The sequence below is a fragment of the Macrosteles quadrilineatus genome, unplaced genomic scaffold (assembly GCF_028750875.1).
Source record: "Macrosteles quadrilineatus isolate MER2022 unplaced genomic scaffold, UCM_ALF_1.0 Scaffold_7__1_contigs__length_78375512, whole genome shotgun sequence".
In the NCBI taxonomy this organism is placed as follows: domain Eukaryota; kingdom Metazoa; phylum Arthropoda; class Insecta; order Hemiptera; family Cicadellidae; genus Macrosteles; species Macrosteles quadrilineatus.
In genome coordinates this window covers 45,767,295-45,786,095 of record NW_026542600.1, presented here as the reverse complement: position 1 = coordinate 45,786,095, position 18,801 = coordinate 45,767,295, and the positions used below count along the sequence as shown (strand labels likewise).

The window sequence follows — 18,801 nt, the reverse complement described above, 5'->3', positions numbered from 1 at the left end:
CATATAAAGATTTTTAAGTACAAACCCATAAATATTTATTTTACAGTGGATTCTTTCGACTAATTCTCATCTTACACTTCACAATTGTGATGACTTTTCACTTAGAAATGTTATATTAAGTGAATTTGGTTGGATGATTGTACCTAGTTTCCTTCATCTTATGTTTAATGTATTTTACCTACGACAGTTTTTTTTAATGTTGCCTTTTCAGTTCATTTCTTAGAATTGAAAAGTGTCACATAACAGCATTGTTTACTTTCATAACATCATAGTTTTACTCATAACAACACGGGTAACGGACCAATGAGGTTCAAGGATTGAGAGAAGGAGGAGGAGAGAAGAGGTAAAATTGTAATGATTCGAACTTCGACTAAATCAGCTGTTCAGGCCAATTTAATTGTAGAGTGATGCAATTCGTGGTTTGGTACAATGTTTCGTTGCATCACTGTCAGTGTCAATGAGAGGTTAAAACGAAAACATAACCTCTCTTAGAAGTTATGAGTAGTGATTTTTAATAATTAAAACAAAATAAATAAAATAGTAATATACAATATGAGGACGTCATTGGGGATTTTTTTTAAAATAACGAAACTTCTTGTATCTACTCAATTTTTTCCATTGTTTATTATTTTTTAGCAGAGTTTTTTACAGTTGAGTTTTCGAACTAACATTTTTTATAACTCTTTACGAATCCATATTAAATATCAGGTATATTCACAGAAAAGGCATTATATTATGCCACGACATATGGTTGTAGCCAAACTATTGTTGGCTTAGGCTTTTGTCAAGGGATGTTATAAAAAGCACGTTTTGCTTTGTCTTCCTGACTTTTTAGTGATGACTAACTATTCACATGCCGATCATGTCGTTAAATTAAAAAGCTACTTTTATATAAATAACAATGGGATATAACTTTGATTTATACGATCAACTAAGCTGTATCTAAGGTCTCTACAAACAATTGGCGCAATTTACGTTATTCTAACCCGGAATAAGAACGAGATAGAATAAACGAATCACGAATGTATTCTGCGACATGTTATCGCAATAATTTTTAATCATGGAACCCGCGGTGACGTTGCGTGGGTAGAATGAAACAGGTGGTATCAGAGGCACGATAAATCAGTAATGTAAAACACATGCAATAATTTAGTCGAGTTTTTGCTGATCTTGACAAGGACATGTGGACACGTCGACTGCACTTTGGTGGCGTTGCACGCGCTGCAATCTGCCACAACCACCTCGATAGTGACAACCTTCATGTTCAATTTGTGTTGTTACAAAAACAGCTGATTTTTCTAGTTAATGTGTTTCAGAAACATCATTGCAACGTTGTGGGAGTTTTTTTATGGATTCGGATAATCGCAACCCAAATGTACTACTGATGAATAAAATTGACTGTAGTAGCCCTTTTTAGACAATTCTTCTGGTATAAACGCGCAGTTGGAAATGTAAAAAATAGATAAATTTTTTTAATAATCGACATAACAGAACCTTTTTATACTAAACATATTTTTTAATGCTCAACATTACAGAATCTTTCATTAAAAAGATTCTTCATAAATCGTTGCCACCGATATATATAGAACCCTTCATAATTAAATCCTAAACGAAACTATCTTAGGTGCTGCGATTGGGCTTTAGGATTGTTCTTTTCTGTTACGGAATTTCTTTAAACAATAATACAAAATGTGTACTAATTTATATCAAATATTTCATTGAAAAGAAGGAAACGTATGGAATAAGTTGTACCAGTTTTTAATAAAGCATTTAATCTAGAATTCGAGTTTCATAGATTTCATTAAGTAATTATGTTTCATGATGGAAAATTACATTAGATTTGTTGGTGTCTACAATAAAACTATAGACCTTTTATTTGTATTTTTATATAACCAGATAAGTAACACGTAACACCTAAGAGGGCTATTTGAATTCAAAACTAAAATAAACTGTGACATTAGGTTTTCTAACTATCCAAAACTTTATCAATGTAAACGTCTAAAAAGGGTGGTTCTATTCGGTTTATTTTCTTTATAGACCTTAGGATTTACTATTCCTACTTTTGTACATTACACCACAATTTACAAAGAAGAAAATTAATAAGATTATACTGAAATGTATATAACGACGATCCGATAAAAGTCACACACACAAATACGCTAAATACATACCTGTATTTGTGGACATCAATACATTGAAATACAGTGGCTATTAGGTATATTTAAGATATCGCATTTTACTTTCCAATTTTCGTACCTAATTCTGAACAAGTCATTTCACAACTTTCTACACATGTATTTCGACAACAATGATTGGTCATACCGCCCACGACAGAAAGATGCTGATAATACCACGAATGTAATTCGTAACTGTATCCATGTATCGGAGTCCGCTCGCATACGCTGGACGTTGATTTATATGTGCTCTGCTTGAAAGTAATTTATTAGTCTATAAATCCAGTTTTTGGCACTCAGTTATGTCGGGACATTGGGAGAGCTGTTTTAATTCCCCGGCCCACTCACTCCCCCCTTACCCCGACCTGGCACTACTCATTTCGTGACCCACCGCCATTACTTATCTGTATATTTTCATTTTTTTAAGTAGAGCTAGTCGTCCACCAACTACGATCAGCGGTTTCCCGCCTCGCCGCACGCCATACCGTTCATTATCCAATAACATTCAATAATCTCGTTATTGTTATTTATATTATTTAATGTCTTAATTATTGCCAATCCTCACACTTTATCCGCATGTTACTGAAACTTTATACTTGCTGCTTTAATCGCTCACGTATCAATTTCTTGTATACTTCACCCAGTAAAAAAATTAACCTGGATTTACATATTTATTAGCATTATCTTTATGAAAAATAAACTAAGCATAGTACAATAAATTCTGTTGTTTTTGACACATTTTTAATTTTAGTATTAAAAAACGTTTGAAAATTAAATACATGTTATTTATTAATTTTATATTAAAGCAGGGGCTACACTTCAGGGACTCTGGTCGATTACATCTATTTACTCTTTCGATAAACTTAACAAGCAACTTAAAATATGTAATAATATAAAGGGTGAATAAGACCTCCCGTGCACTACGGTTTGTCCCAACAAACGTTCAAAAACGTCCTTTTTATACAAAATATGCCATTTAAATTTTTTTAGTCGGTTACAATTTTAAAATGTTGCCTTAGGCACTTTTCTCTCAATTTTAGGATCATTAAAAATATAAATATATTTCCGAAAAGTAATTTTGAAAATTAAAAACACGTCGAAATCCAAGGCATTCTACAAATTTTAGAATTAGGGTGTTTTTGAGGGTGAAGGAGTGCGATTTGCGAGTCTTGTAGAAAATTCAATTCATGACCATGACAATTCATTAAAATCTTTACTAGCCCTTACCATTTTTTAGCTATAGCCGTTTAAAAAAACGTATTTTTTCTAAAAAAAAGGGAGATTTAAGGAAACCTTTTGGGGGTGGGCTTGTAATTTGAAAATGTGATTTTTTGGGATTTTCTGGGTGGTTTGGGACTGAGATGGAACTCCAAAAAAATTTCTTATCCCTAGCTATTCTATAAGCGGGTAAACGTTTGTATATCTGATCAGTGAGTCAGTGAGTTACACAAGCGAATCGGGTGTATATCTTGTTAAAGTATGTGCACGGGTAGACTGATTCACCCTGTATATACACTTTCCCTTCTCTAACATAAGAGAATAACAACCATACTCATAATTACAATGTTTTGTTATTAATCATAATCGTTCAAAAAAGTATACTGGTACCGATTTTGAATTCTACTGATTATTTTATCAAATTGTATTTTTTTATAACACACACACACCAACATTTTCAAACTCTAAAACTCTGAAACACTTAATGCATTTTTGTTTAATTTCAATTGTTTTACAGGATTAATGTTAAATACGTCAATATGAGACAGCTAATAACGTAATTGTAACTAAAACTCACAATTAAAACGCTTTAAATCTCTAATGTGCCCGTGTATTTCCCTTCCCTACACAACAACTAGGGTAACATAACATGGGTTTGTGAAAGGCGGCAATCGGTCTCATTACGTTGAGCATACAATTAATGTATATCTAATAATGAATTACATGTTGTGCGTTTCTCTCATATTTGCTGCTTTAAACGTCACAAAATAATCCATGTAAAATTTAAGGATTTTATATTAAATTTATGTCATATCCATCAGAATTAGATTTCACAATTTTGTAGTTGATAAAGGCCTAGCATTAATACCAGATTGTTTTCCTCATAAACACATATTTGTGTTTATACATTTTTAAGGTCTATCACCACCGTAGTTTTGTGCTGTAATCTGTAATTTTATGTCCCAATTTTTCGTCAACTCCAAATTACTGCATTGAACCAGTGAAGGAAGAGAGGTTAGGTTTTTGATACGTTTACTATTTATAATAGTTTCAATGCGCTATAAGTTAGCTACATAAATTTTGATTAATTTGCAATTTGTCTATATTAATATAATTTATATTTTACCATAATTTTCATCAACCTAAATTGTACGTATTACTAAGAAGGGAGCGCCATAAAGGGCGCCTAACATGGTAATTGGTATTTTATAGCTAAGTAGCTTAGTGTATTAGGAAAATCTCTCAATCATTTTTTAACAAAGAAAATCTCAAGTTGACTCAAATAAACCTTTAATAGATTATTTATTCGTGATGGTAACATTACATTTGTAAAGAAGTAAAAAAATATTACACTGTAATAACTGAAATATTGTTTAAAACTTGATGTATACAACCTAATCTATTTCACTACCGTCAGATGAAATCGTTTGGCCGTAAAAGTGTCTTTTACCAATTTTAGTAAGGCGAGCAACATGCATATCTAATATAACACTCTCCTTTCACTATATTGTAGATATCCGTAATACATATTCCACATATTTTTGTCGGAAAGCCTATATTTAAACTGTGACTGTGGCATTATTTAGCGTATTAATCGGCCCTAAGTTCTAACGTTAAGACTACCAATCACATCAGCTGCTCTATATGTTCGGTAAGTCACTGGAGACAGGACAATAACTCGGTAATAAATAAAACTTGCCATCAAAGGTAATAATATTCTGAAGGGTTATAAACCAGCCAGTCTAATATTACTGTTTTGTTTCAGGGTTGGCAAGATGGCGACCGGCGAGTCCAAAGCTGGGTGCAAGGTGTTATTAAGGGCCTCAGTTCGTCTGCAGACCCCACACCACTTCAATCCGAACAATTATTTTCGAAATAAACGCTCCTAATGCTTGAGTACTTTATCCCACGTCCCTTAGTTTTTGTTTTGGTCCAAACATTGGAAGGGTCGGTTTGATATTCTATCATTTACCTTGTCAAACGTGAAGTATGGCTTACCGTTGCCCTAGTATCGAGTGAAATGGTTCTTCAAGTGTTATCTGAGCTGTAGACGAGATGAAATAAGGTTAGACGTCGCGCTGTCTTCTATCAGTTAGCAAACAAATCCTAGTTTTAGGGTTTTAAAATCGTATTGATTTGAAATTCAATAGAATAAAAGTATGTGACAACGAGTAAAACATAATTACCGATTGCAAAGACTTTGACAATAACTAGTGGGAATACATATAACTTGTTTTTAAACATGAAGAATAATAGATCATCTAAAACAAATTTAGAATCGAAATTGCATTTAAGCTATTGAAGCTTATGATCGCAAGTGCTGGGGTGGTTTAGGTTAACAGCGTCTCGATAGTATGTTAACTGTACAGTAATTCAGCTGTATTTAGAACTATAAATGGCTTCAAAAACTTAAGCACACGTAAGTGTATTAAAATATTAATAATTACACAAAATATTTTCGGGAAAACACAATTAAATCTAAAAATCTGCTAATGCCAATATAATTTTGATCAATCCAAATGCACGTATTTTAATTTTTGTATTCCAATTGTCTTTTTTTGAATTTCTTAAAGGTAAATAAATTACATAGTTGTTGGATCTTTTCTGTAGTATAGTGTGTATGCCTAGTATATTTAAACCAAGTTTGTGACTTCTTTAAGAATATTTAGCTTTGGAAAAGGTATTGGACACTTGCTGTTTGATTTCCTTCTTTCAATAAATTAGTGGTATTCGTGCACACGTTGTTTGAAGAATCCTTGGTCCATCAAAATTACGGTTCAGAACAAAAACACTTTAATATCACTTGTTGTTTTGTTTTGCTAACTAAAATGTCTTCTGCCAATAAAACACACACCTTTAAAAAAACTTCAAACTAATATGTTTATAATAGTAAAAAATGTTAAGTCGATGCTCAAATTTCGACAGAGTATATACGCATATCAATTTCAATAACTTTTAAAGTTTGAACATTACATATTTTCTAACTAAATCATTTTATGAGTAAAACCCTAAGATTTGCGTTGGGGATTTTAATTTATCCATTGTCATTTTATACATTAAGATTCACACGGACTGTAGTGAAGTAAAATATTGCACTCAGCTAAGCAAATGAAAGCTAAAATAAAAGAAACTAATGCTAGAAGGATTGGATAGTTCGTAGCGGACTCTTATACGTATAATACATTTATGAATATAATAGAAACTGATTGAAATCCAACCAATTGGTGTTCATTACTCATAAATATATATGTATATAATGCTAATGTGAGGTGGATTTACCAAAGTTGTCAATAAAATGTATCATTGTAAATATAGGTTTAAAAAATATGAATTATATAAAGAATGTATGTGGGGCAATATAAATATAGTTACCAATTGTTTTGAACAGGTAAGAAGATTGTGCTTCTAAAACGTGATTGGAACCACTTGTTGAAAGTACTGTACACTGTATGGATAAGTAATGTAACCACACATTAAGTTTTATGTCTAGGGCCTACTTTATGTGAGTATTACAATTAAAAAAAATTTAAAAAAATTGAAAAGTGATAAGCTTAGGTGTTATTTTACCCTAATACTGAACAAACAATACCTAAAAGAGCTTTGTGTTTGAATTAAAATCAAAGTATAAATTATTACGTAATATGGATATTTCATTTTAATTATTTAACCAAATATGTGTCCGTTCTCATCAAAGAAAAATGTCAATGCAATTAAATAAAATTAAGTATTTGGGACAACAATTTTATATTTTTGAATTAATTTGAAATACAATGAAATGTGAAATAAAATGAAAAGTGTTTATTGTCCTTAGAATTTTCACAAATTATTGACAAAGTCATACAACTGCTAAGGTTTATAGCATAGTCAGTTAATAAATACAGTAAGATACAATACAACTAACTACATAAAATGAGACATTTTACAATACACATTTTAAATATTACAATTGAATAGGTAATCTTGTTCTTAAGAAAAATTTGCGGCTTTGAAAATAATGGAAGTGATTAATCCGCATAACCAACAAAATCCAACAGTAATTTGGTCAATTCACTAACTCTACTTAAAAATTAATACCAGACATTTCAAAAAATTCATTTAGAGAATAGAATGGGTTGTTCAAAAGCCATCTGTAGAATTTTGTTTTAAAAGTGTTTTCAGGATATTTTCGTATTAAATGTATTAGCTTGTTGTATATTTTTAGTGAGATTACAATATGGCTTTTAAGAGTTTTAGACAGTCTGAAAAAATCTATGGTATTAACGCTTTTATTCCTTCTATTATGAACATGAGATATTTTTTTGATTAAGTTGGGATTTTTTAGAACGTATGATACAGAGTCAAATAAATAAATGTTAATCACTGTTGAAATTTGTAGCTGAATGAACAGGGGTTTACAGTGTTCCTGTTGGGGTTCATATGACATAATTCTAACCAACTTCTTTTGTAAGACTATAAATTCTTTTATTGTCGTAAAACAGTTAGCATTGACAAAGTCATCAAATACAGTAATTGCCGTAAAATATAATATTGTATCTAGAAATGGATTAAAAATAAGCAAAGTAGGCTGTTTTAATATAATTTTGATCTATACAATGTATTGGTTTAGTCATAAGACAAATTACCCTTAAAAGCTTAGAAATTATGTAATCAATATGAGGTCCCCAGGAAAGAGTCTTATTCAGATAAATACCAAGAAATTTCACGTTGTCTACATAGCCATCAAACATATTTTTAATTCACACGGTCTAAGGCGAAAAACAATTTTTTGAGTTTTATCTTTATTTAAGAGGAAGCCATTAGATTCAAACCAGATAGAAGCTTATATAATTGAGTTTTGAGCTAACTCTTGAAGTTGTTTAAGATCGGTATTAATATTTAAAAATGTTGTGTCAAATATTGCTGACAAAAACATTTTTTCGACTGAATTTAGATTTTTTTGAAATCCCGTTTCTCATTCATAAAGCAACGATATTCTTCATGAGTAATCAGCAACTTAAAACTACACAAATGTTAAAATGCATGTGATGTGTACATTAAAAGTATGTTTTACAAAATACCCCCACCATAACAAACCAATTTGAAATTGAGCCAGGTGTCGCTTGTATGTCTGTACAGCATTTCATCTTAACAACTACGAGTTTGCGGGACTGTGGACATCAAAAAACCTTTCTCTAAACCGTTCCCTGGTTGGGACTATCAATTTGACTAAATTTGACGGTTGGTGCAACTTAAAAAAAGAAAAAGTCCATTTTGAACACAAACACGTCATTAGAAACATCTTACCTTAATCAAGGAAAGATGCGGTAAAGTCCGTGAAGTTTTAAACAATTGTTAAAATCCTCTTTACCTTACTTAAAAAACATAGATAGATGTAAATCGAATTCGTTGAACATTAAAAAAAAATCTTTCCTTTATTAATAAGTTACCATATGTTAAATTAACTGATAATCAGCCTAATGAATTTATGTCTCCTAATTTATCTATTAAATTGACTTATAACTGACAATTATAAAGGATAGTTGGTTAAAACTATGTTAATAAGTTTTAAGGCGTAACGATTGTTGGTGTGTAATGTGACAAAATTAATTTTTATTCGTTAATCGACAATACATGACAACAAAGCAATACAAAGCATGACAGCTTTGTTTCTACTCAATCATAAAATCTAACATTAATATAGCATTTTATTTCACTTACAAAGTTAATAATTTATTTCGTCTCAATTAGCAAAATCGTATCTTTAAACAGCTGAAAACTATTATGGGGTTAGCATTTGTAAACTTATTACCTTATTGTCGATTCTTCAGCTTTTATCTCATTATGAATCGATGGTTTTATTAAAAAAATAAAAACAATTGACTACAGATACTATATTTTACGAAATTACAATTAAACATATAATTAACAATGAGGCTGTGAAATCATCGTTGTGTTGTTGTACTTCGCCAGGGAGTATGAACAACGCTTTCTGGCAGCCGTTCAAGTAAAAAATGGCTGCTGTTCAAAGATTTCTTGAACTTGAAATTTATTACAACACGTTGTTATCATCAAAGTTCTAATATTCAAGATGGCTTTCAACGGCTGTCATTTCTAATCGGGGTTTCGTTTGAGTTCTTGAATTATACTCATAAAGGCCCTTAATTTGATGTGCATATCAACTTATGGCCACTCTAAAGATGTTTTTCTGACTTATAGTTACCGTCCCATATTAAAAATTCAATACATATTTTCCTACAGTCACCCAACAAAGTGGGCTTCCTTGCACAGATTATAGTACAGACAGACTTACTTTGGTGCACAGTTTTTACTTTGGTGGAGACCAGTATTCCAACCAAACAACACAAAGCAGCGTGCTTTTATTATGCACGTAATCCGTGTACTCTTGAAAAATAAGTCGGCAACACTTAAAGATATTACGACTATGATCAGATTCGATCGATATTCTAATCTTAATTTTTATAAACATATCAAATCAACTTATGATTAGGTTTAATATTTCCTTCTGAGTCCCAGCGGGCTATTCGTCTGAGAACATAGTGTAACACTGAACATTATGGGTAAAAGATGTTTCATGCTCAGTAGCTTTTTCCAAGTTTGGCCGCTCTATCTCTACTATTTTTTTTCTTAATTATGTTAGGAATTATGAAAAGTAGTTATATAATTACTTTAAAATAACCTAAACTGTTGTTGTAAGTTAGGTTTCTTTGGAGGTGAAGATCCAAAATAGAATGAAAAAAATATATATATAAATGTCAGTAATTATAAAAAGTGGTTATAAAAAGTGTGTAAAATCACCTGTGAGCTTTGAGTGTAAGTTGTGTGTTTTTCAATGACTTGTGTTGTGGCCTAGTCAGCTGGCCAACAATGGACCTTTCTACACCAGCTGTGTATGACATTTCGCGAATCAAACCTTAAACTGACTTGTAACAAAATTACTAGTGTGCAATAAAAGGCAAAGGCTTTGGTGTCATGAAAGCAAATCTAAAATAACGTTTTGAAGAAGGCTTCGTTTAGAGTATGGTCTTAATTCTCCGTGTAACAATTCTATAAAATGGTGGTACAGACAGTTCGAACCACTGGGAAGTGTCCAGTATATATTCTAAATGGTTTTAAAATCAAAAGAAACCTATCTTACAATAACAGTGTAGGTGGTTTTAAGTAATTAAAATGGTGTAAGTAATTTTATAACTACTTTTCATAATTGCTGACATTTTTATTATTATATTTTTGCAGTTACTGTATAAAACTGTTTTAAATTTTATATTTAATTAAACAATTACCATGTTTCTATGTTGCTTGGTTATTTATTTATTGAATCTTAAAATGTCTACGACAATTTATGACCGCCCTATATAATGTATAATTTAAGGAAAATTCATGAATAAACACAAAACTCTTGATTACTAAACTTATATGATTTATTTTATCATAACTAGTATTAGGTGTTACAAATTAAAATAATTACATGGGAATTCTCTCAAATAAAAAAGTGAATTAGACAATGTTTATATAAAATCAAAACCACAAACTTTTGGAATATTGTACATGTCTTATCGGTTTCTCACTGGGCTAGTTTATTTTCCTGCCCATTGAGTAACCATTGCTAAAGGGTTTTCCAGATACAATGTTCAATATAATGAATCGACAACTTAAAAATGTACTGCAGTTCAATGTTTTTATCTGTATCATTGATAATAATTAGAAAATGCAGTGAATTTCAAAAGAAACGAATTGTTTACTAATCTGACCCATAATGGTTCTTATCACTACACAGCTAAACCGTAAGTTGTTCAAACCGATCGTGGATGTTTATGTTTGGACTTAATTATAATGTCATGGACAATACCAAACCTATTTTTAAAAAGTATGAAAATAAATCGATTGAGAATACATATCTCTTGTACCAGATTACATGATGAAAATGTTGTGATTTACTTACTGGTCATGATGTATGTAATAAAACATTTGACATTCTGATAACTCAGGTGGTTCGTTGAAAAGTATTGTTTATGAATGACGTGTTTGCAACATTCTTACGCCCAAGTGACAATTGACCCTTGGGTAGTCTTGTATGCTACTATAAGTTGAGATTTTGTTTGACTTTGATATAAGTTTTTTGTTTCTTTTCTGATTATGTGGTATTACAGTAAAATGTCTGAAAATATTCCTTATAACAAAAGGAAATTCCAAATAGCACATGAAGAATACTTGAAAAGTGTATTTATCAAAATTGCCGCCAATACATTTAAGTGGGATATAAATAAAAATTTTATATATATTGTAAAATAGTCACAATATATTACTATTACAGGATATAACATTAAAAATTGAACTCAATTACTTTGGTTAGTCCTATGCAAAAGTAGAAGATACATTGTACAATCTACTCTTGTCAATGAAGAGAAGTAGAAAGAACGAAAACAATCCAAGTGTAATCTCAACATTAGACATTGATTTTCAGATAAAATTTTATTTTTGTTTTCCTAATACTACATATCAGTTATGTCATAAGTGAAAGTAAAAAAGTAATACATCACTGTACTGAAATAAATCATTTGCAAAAACATTTTAAATTTTATTTTTAAATATTATGCAATGTTTTGCCCCAATAAAAAAAAGAATATAACTATATTATGTGGGTGGGAAATACGTAAACGTCTTCCTAACCTTCAATACACTCACATGACTATAATAATATATATGTTAATATATATGTTGGACCTTAGGTGACATGTTGCCATAGGTTTGCTTGCAGCCTTTCCACAGTTTTGTCTTTTTAGTTGGCTTTACGTAAGTCGCAGCACTGTATGACCAAGTCGTGTATAAAGAATGGACACGCTCCCATTCACAGTGGGAAGAAACTAAAAAAAGGGAATATCTCCAGGAATATTTACCTGTCTTGAAATTTGTTCAAAAGGGGAAACTTATGGGAATTGGTTAATTTAGTTTAAAGTGGTTTTCATCAATCAATTTCTTCCAAATACTGGAACGCACAGTTGCCAAAAGAACATCATATTTGGAAAGTAGGCCTATTGTCCTTTACTATAGTTATGATACTTATATTTTTGGTTGATCTACTTTTAGCTTAAAGTAGGTAAAATTCCCTCAAAAGATCAAAATCAGACCAACCAATTAACGCCATTTAAAAGTCATAACAAACACAACAATAATTTACAATAACATATATGTAACTATCCTACACGAAACATTTTGGGTCTAGCTATTTATTAAAAACCTCATAGTGGAAAGTGTGTTGAATACAATGTGCTACATTACAGATGAAAGGAAATTTTATCAAGAAATATCCATAACCTTACAGTCGTTTTATTAGGGGCTAGTAATGTTAAATTGGCCTGCTATTATTAGATCAGACAGGATGTATGGAAATTTTACATTCAACATCTGCTATTTGGCGGTAGGCCTAAAACAAAATCCCCTTTTAAATTAACATTGTTTGAGTTGTTAATACAATGTTAATTTAATAGATTAATTGAAAATCAATCCAGGCAAATGGAAATTCGCTTAGTCGATAGGATTGCTGCACCGGGGGTATTTATATAGTGGAAACATTCCTATGGACTAATTACATTGATTTGTTGTGCTTTTATTTGCATAAAAGAGGGTAATGGTCTTATTTTAAGTAAAATAGCTGGTGAAATCGTAACATGTAGCAATTTTAAAGACATCATAACCGGAAACTGCAGTGGGTCCAGACGTGACACCCGAGTTAAAAACACTTCTTTAGACACATACATCAACATTGAATGGTAAAACTGTCTATATATGACTCGTACACAGCCATCGATGTCGGATTTATATGCGTTTTTGCGCAAAATTAGGTTGTTTTGTACGATTTTCTAGTTTCTTGACGTGATCTTTTGAGTAAAGCATATCGAATTTGGTACTTTTGTAAAGCTCTTTTAACGTGCTACAACTTTGTCTTAAAGTTATTTCTGATATATTGTATCAATAAAACGTTATCGACAAAAATAACACAAAAATGTTTAAAAATATAGGTTTTTGAAAAATTACGAAATATGTACTAAACATAAAACAAAAGTGTAAATGTAAGAAAGATAGCATGTAAACTTATCTTTCAAACAAAAAAAAAGTTCATTCCGATCCGATACATGGTATGTAAAATATCGTTATTTTTAATATAGCCCTTTCCGCCATTTTAATGACGTCATAACCGGAAACTGCAATGGGTGCAGACGTGACACCCGAGTTGAAAACACTTATTTAGACACATACATCAACATTGAATGGCGAAACTGTCTTTATAAGACTTGCGAACTGCCCTAGATGCCGGACTAATAGGCGTTTTTGTGCCAAAATAGGTGTTTTTATGAGATTTATCTAGTTTCTTGGCGTAATCTTTTGAGTAAAACATATCGAATTTGGTATTTTTGTAAAGCTTTTTAAATGTTCTACAACTTTTTTCATTGGTGGTTTTTGATAAATTGTATCAATAAAACGTTACAAACAAAAATAACTCAAAAATATTTAAAAATACAGGTTTTTGCAAAATTACGAAGAATATACTAAACATACAACAAATGTGTAAATGTAAAACAGGTAGCATTTAAAATTATCTTTCAAACAAAAAAAAGTTCATTCCGATCCGACAAATAGTTTGCGAAATATACGATTTAAAAAAATCAATGGCCGCCATTTTGATGACGTCATAGCTCGAAAACGTACCAGGTGCGAACTTGACACCCGAGTGGAAAACACTTCCTAAGACACCTATATTGAAATGCAAAAGCAAAATTCTCTATACACGACATGCACACAGAACCCTAGTCAGGTCCTGGACGTACGGAAGATCTGATCCCGCCAGCTAAGCTTGCTGTCCACCATGACCCCAAGGTTTGGCAGTACGAACGATTTAGACTTTGACGGCCTCCACCCTCAACGGCACGAGTTACCTATGTAGGAATGGATATAAAATACATTTAATAGTTAATTTAGTAACGTAATTTATGTTATCGCCCTAATTACGTCAATAAAATGGAAGTTTACGCGTTAATGTAGTTTTATTATTTTATACGTTATTTAAGATATTGAGTAAAATTTTATGATGGCCAATGGTTGATGATACGTTAATTACCAGTGATGGTTAGGTTTTCTGTATGATATTTTAAGCTAACGTAGTATTTATTAAAGAGTATTTTCCTGGGAAAGCTGGTTCTTGCCAATATGCCTACACACCAGTCAAATAAAAGCCGACCAAACAAATTTAATAGAAAAACTAAACCTGTAACACAAAGCATTTACATATTCAATTTTTAGGTACAAAAATAATAAATAATAAAATAGTCCATTTGCCTAGTTGTTTGTGTACATATGATTTAGAGTGATTTTACTTAAAGAAGAATTACCCAACTAAAACTTGTACAACGCATTGTGGTAAACATTTCATGTGTCAAATCATTATTCTGAATCTAATGTTTATAAAATATAATTGTACAGTATGTGTTTTTACATGCAACATTTATAATCTAAAGTATTTCAATAGACAATATACAACACCAATACATATTCGTTATGCTGTACATGAATTCCTCTATACAGTTACAGGTCTTCTCCGTTAGTTGTGCTTTACCTATAAAGAGAATGTATTGTTTTTCACGCTTCAAGATATAGTTAAAAAATATTATGTAATTTAAAACCAGAAATAATGGCAGATAGACAAATAGTGATCCCGTATACATATTTGTGCAGCTTAATTTTTACGTACTATATCATGTGGTTCCAGCTATTCACCTACTTAAGTATTGTAAATATTTCTCTAGGAACATTATTTCAAAGGTTAAGTTTGCTACGCACTGAATAAATGTAATCAATTTTTATCACACATTAATGTTATGTTGGATTATCATCAGTATTAGAAATTTTAACATTTAAGTTTTAATATCTTAGTTACTTAACTACAAATGATTTAGCGGGTGTCGTTTGTTGAACAGATTTGCTAATAAAATGTATTGCAATGTCAAATTAATGATAAACAAAATATGCCACATGTCTAAGCTCATCTAAGTTAACATGATCATCATGTTACCACTAAAAATATTGTGTGATTTACTTGGTAAACAGATTGTATATTTTGGCTTTTGTAATAAGCAAGTAATTCGAGAAAAATACAGAATATCCATTGCAACGATCGTAGTTCTCAAACAATGTAACAGTTGAATGTATAAAGTCACTACAATGAGTCTTTTTTCCTTCTGTCGCATTGAATTGTTTTTTCTTCTACCATATTTGACAGACAACAACCCCTGAAAACATAGGTAGTAGGGAATCCCATAAAACTTTATTGGGCCCGAGGTTTAGGGCACGCAAACCTTGTGTTTTAGGGGAAAGTTTTTGCACAACCGCTCGCGGCGGTTTGCCGCGTATGTGCGAAAACCGACAAAAACATGGACAGAGAGCCCTTATGATTAGAGCGGCTACCTGTGCCTATAATTGTCCATCCGACAGGCGCCCATCCGAATTAACTTCACATACTTATCAATTAATTGTTATTTATCGGTCTGGCATTGTCGCGACTGTTTGTTGTGTGGGAACTAGGAGCAGAACATGCCAACTCAGACTTGTTATTGGTGGAACGGTGGTTGGAATGTACTTACAGCTTTGGTATGTTACATATGAATATATGAAGTACTTACAGCTTCAAGGCTTTCACTCTTGCGTTTTGATTTTATATACTTGTGATAAAGGTAGTCGTAAATTGCAATAATGCATTCCCTAGGTCTATCAATAGTGGTGTTTGACACTCTTTGCCATAGTTCCATAATTACTTGTTTTCTCTATGTTGACATTTGCATTTGTAATTATTTTAATTGACGTCTGTTTTATTTATTGTTTTCTTTGTTATAATTCACAGTTCATCAAAAAGATCATTTTTTAAGAATTTATTTTATTTTATTTTACTAAATAACTTCTTGATCAGCATTGTACGTGTTATTAAATTTACGGAAAGTAAATAAAAGAAACGTCTTATAACACTTAAAACATATTTCTTATCATTCGCCTATTGGGTCTGATGAAGATTGGAGTGTCCAATCGAAATCGATCACCACTTACCACCTTTTTTGTATATTTACCGTCTTGTGAGTAACAGTATAAGCGTAAATATATGTTTTAAGTGTTATAAGACGTTTCTTTTATTTACTTTCCGTTTATTTTATTCAACGCAATGCATTCAGTTATCTAACAAGGAGTGTACAATTAATTTTTAATCAAGAAAATATTACAGACGAAAATTATTGGAATATTTTTAAATTACATAGGTTCCAGGAATTAGGGGATTAAATTAATCCCCTACATGCACACGACATGCACACAGAACCCTAGTCAGGTCCTGGACTTGTGGTTTCTTCTCTTACCCGCTTTCCTGGTGGTTGCTGGAGTCTTCCTCGTCAAAATTTTGGCGGCAGAGAGGAAGGCAATTTATCAGCGCCGTGGGGAGGACCAGGCACGAACAGGGGAACGCACCCGCACCTACCAACTGCGGCAGGAGAGCTGGGAACAGGAGACACGGGAACGCTGGACCAGGCGACGGATACAGGAAGTCTAACCTTGGATTGATCGGCGGTGCAGAGATGTGGACTTCTACCTCACCCAATTTCTGACGGGTCACGGCTTTTCCGGTCGTACCTGTTCAGGATGGGCAAAGCCGTGTCACCCGATTGCATATAACGCCCAGGCATTCCCGATGACGTGAAACATTTTTTCAAGAACTTTTTTCCACCGCCAGCATTGGAAAAGGCCCCGCCTGGAGGCTCAACAGTTAGTAGGACTGCTGTCGGTGGACATGATGACCCGGTGAGGACAATTGGACCTGTGTTCACATTACATTCAGGGTATTCTTCGCGCCAATAACCTCGACCTTGACCGGGATGTGGTGTAGGTCATAAATAATCTAAATGCCAGATACGGTGAGAGCCCTGAGGGCTTAGGTCACATGTTGGCCTGACTTGAAGTAATGTGACAAACAATTTCCAGGTCTGTGTCCAACAGAGTAGAGGGGGTTTTCAGTGAGTAGTCTGATAAAGTCATAGGTCTCACACTACAGACGTAAAAGCATTTTCACTCCTCTCCCTAAAAAAAAAAAACATCGGTAACTCGATTTAGTGTGGATTTAAACAGGTTCAAAAGTATGTCTAGGCAATTAGGGTTAAAAATCCATTTCTAGGCCAAGCACATTTTTAGGCTGACATTGGATTTTGCTTAATAATAGCACAGAATAAAGAGTAGATTTTCTAAGTGATTCTGTGGGAATAGGATAAAAACATAAAATAAAATAAAACTTAGTATAACATTAAATAATACTTAAGTATGAAACAATTCATTATCTGTCCCGTATGAATTTTCAGTTGTGATTGTTTAAGATGTAATATGAAATAGGAATATTTTTATCAAATAGGTAGAAGAATCTTGTATGTAAGTCCAAAGATCGTATCATATCTTATCTTTTAATTTTCTCTTTAGTGTTTTTGCACGTAAAGATAACAAATTAGACAATTGTGTCACATCTGCTGAAATCTATATATTTCATTCCGTAAGCAAATCGGTCCCTACGAAATATGTTGAGCTAGGAAAAAGGTAGCATGGCTGTTAAAGATTTATTTTAAAGCTTAAGGTCCAAGAATGATGGGAAAAAGCCAGAAGTGTCAAATATTACCCCTGCTCTGCCCCACAGGTCGTCAAAGATCCAGTCATTTTTAATGGAAGTACTGCTAGCGTTTCTATAAGCTGTTTATATATACCAGATGATGTAAACATTGCGTATTTGTTTTTTTATTGATTTTTAGTGTTCTTTTTTTAGGTTAGAATGGTAATGAAGTGTTAAAATATATCGTGTTAGGGGAAGACCACGACTACGAAGGAGAGTATTTGGGAATGGTGCACAGCATAGGGAATGGTTAAGGCCAAATGACAACAGAGGTGAAGGACAGCAATCGCTGCTATGAGCCCCTACTAACTTTTAAATATGAGACATTTGACAACTTTCTATGAGAAATGCGAGAAATTACGTTGTTTAAGGAAACGAAGTAAAATTGTACGCTAAAAATATTAGACTAAAGAGCTTTTATATTACACTGATTTAAAACGCTAAACAATAACAACAATATTTTTTCAATACATTATGCACAATGAAACAGGCTAACCAAATAACTGCCTTTATTTTCTAAACAAACATATTTTTCACACATTCAATAAAACTAAAAAATTACAATGTTTAAAGTTCTACCACAAGGTAAGTACAGCACTTGTTAATATTACAGTATATTATAGTGTAGTATTTTTTATAGCTGTTAATGCTTGTACAATTGTTAATACATTGACAGTCTATTATAGCTTGCATATAGATGTTTAATAATGTTCTTTACATTGCATGTAA

At 32.0% G+C, this 18,801-nt stretch overlaps 1 long non-coding RNA gene across 1 annotated transcript in view; it reads left to right on the top strand.

Annotated features, from left to right (window-relative positions):
* The window catches only part of LOC128999182 (uncharacterized), a 63,637-nt gene extending 58,368 nt beyond the window's left edge, over positions 1-5,269 (top strand). Inside the window, exon 3 of the long non-coding RNA XR_008491245.1 lies at positions 5,158-5,269. This is a non-coding gene — a long non-coding RNA (uncharacterized LOC128999182). The remainder of the gene's footprint in view (positions 1-5,157) is intronic.
* The last annotated feature ends 13,532 nt before the right edge of the window (positions 5,270-18,801 follow it).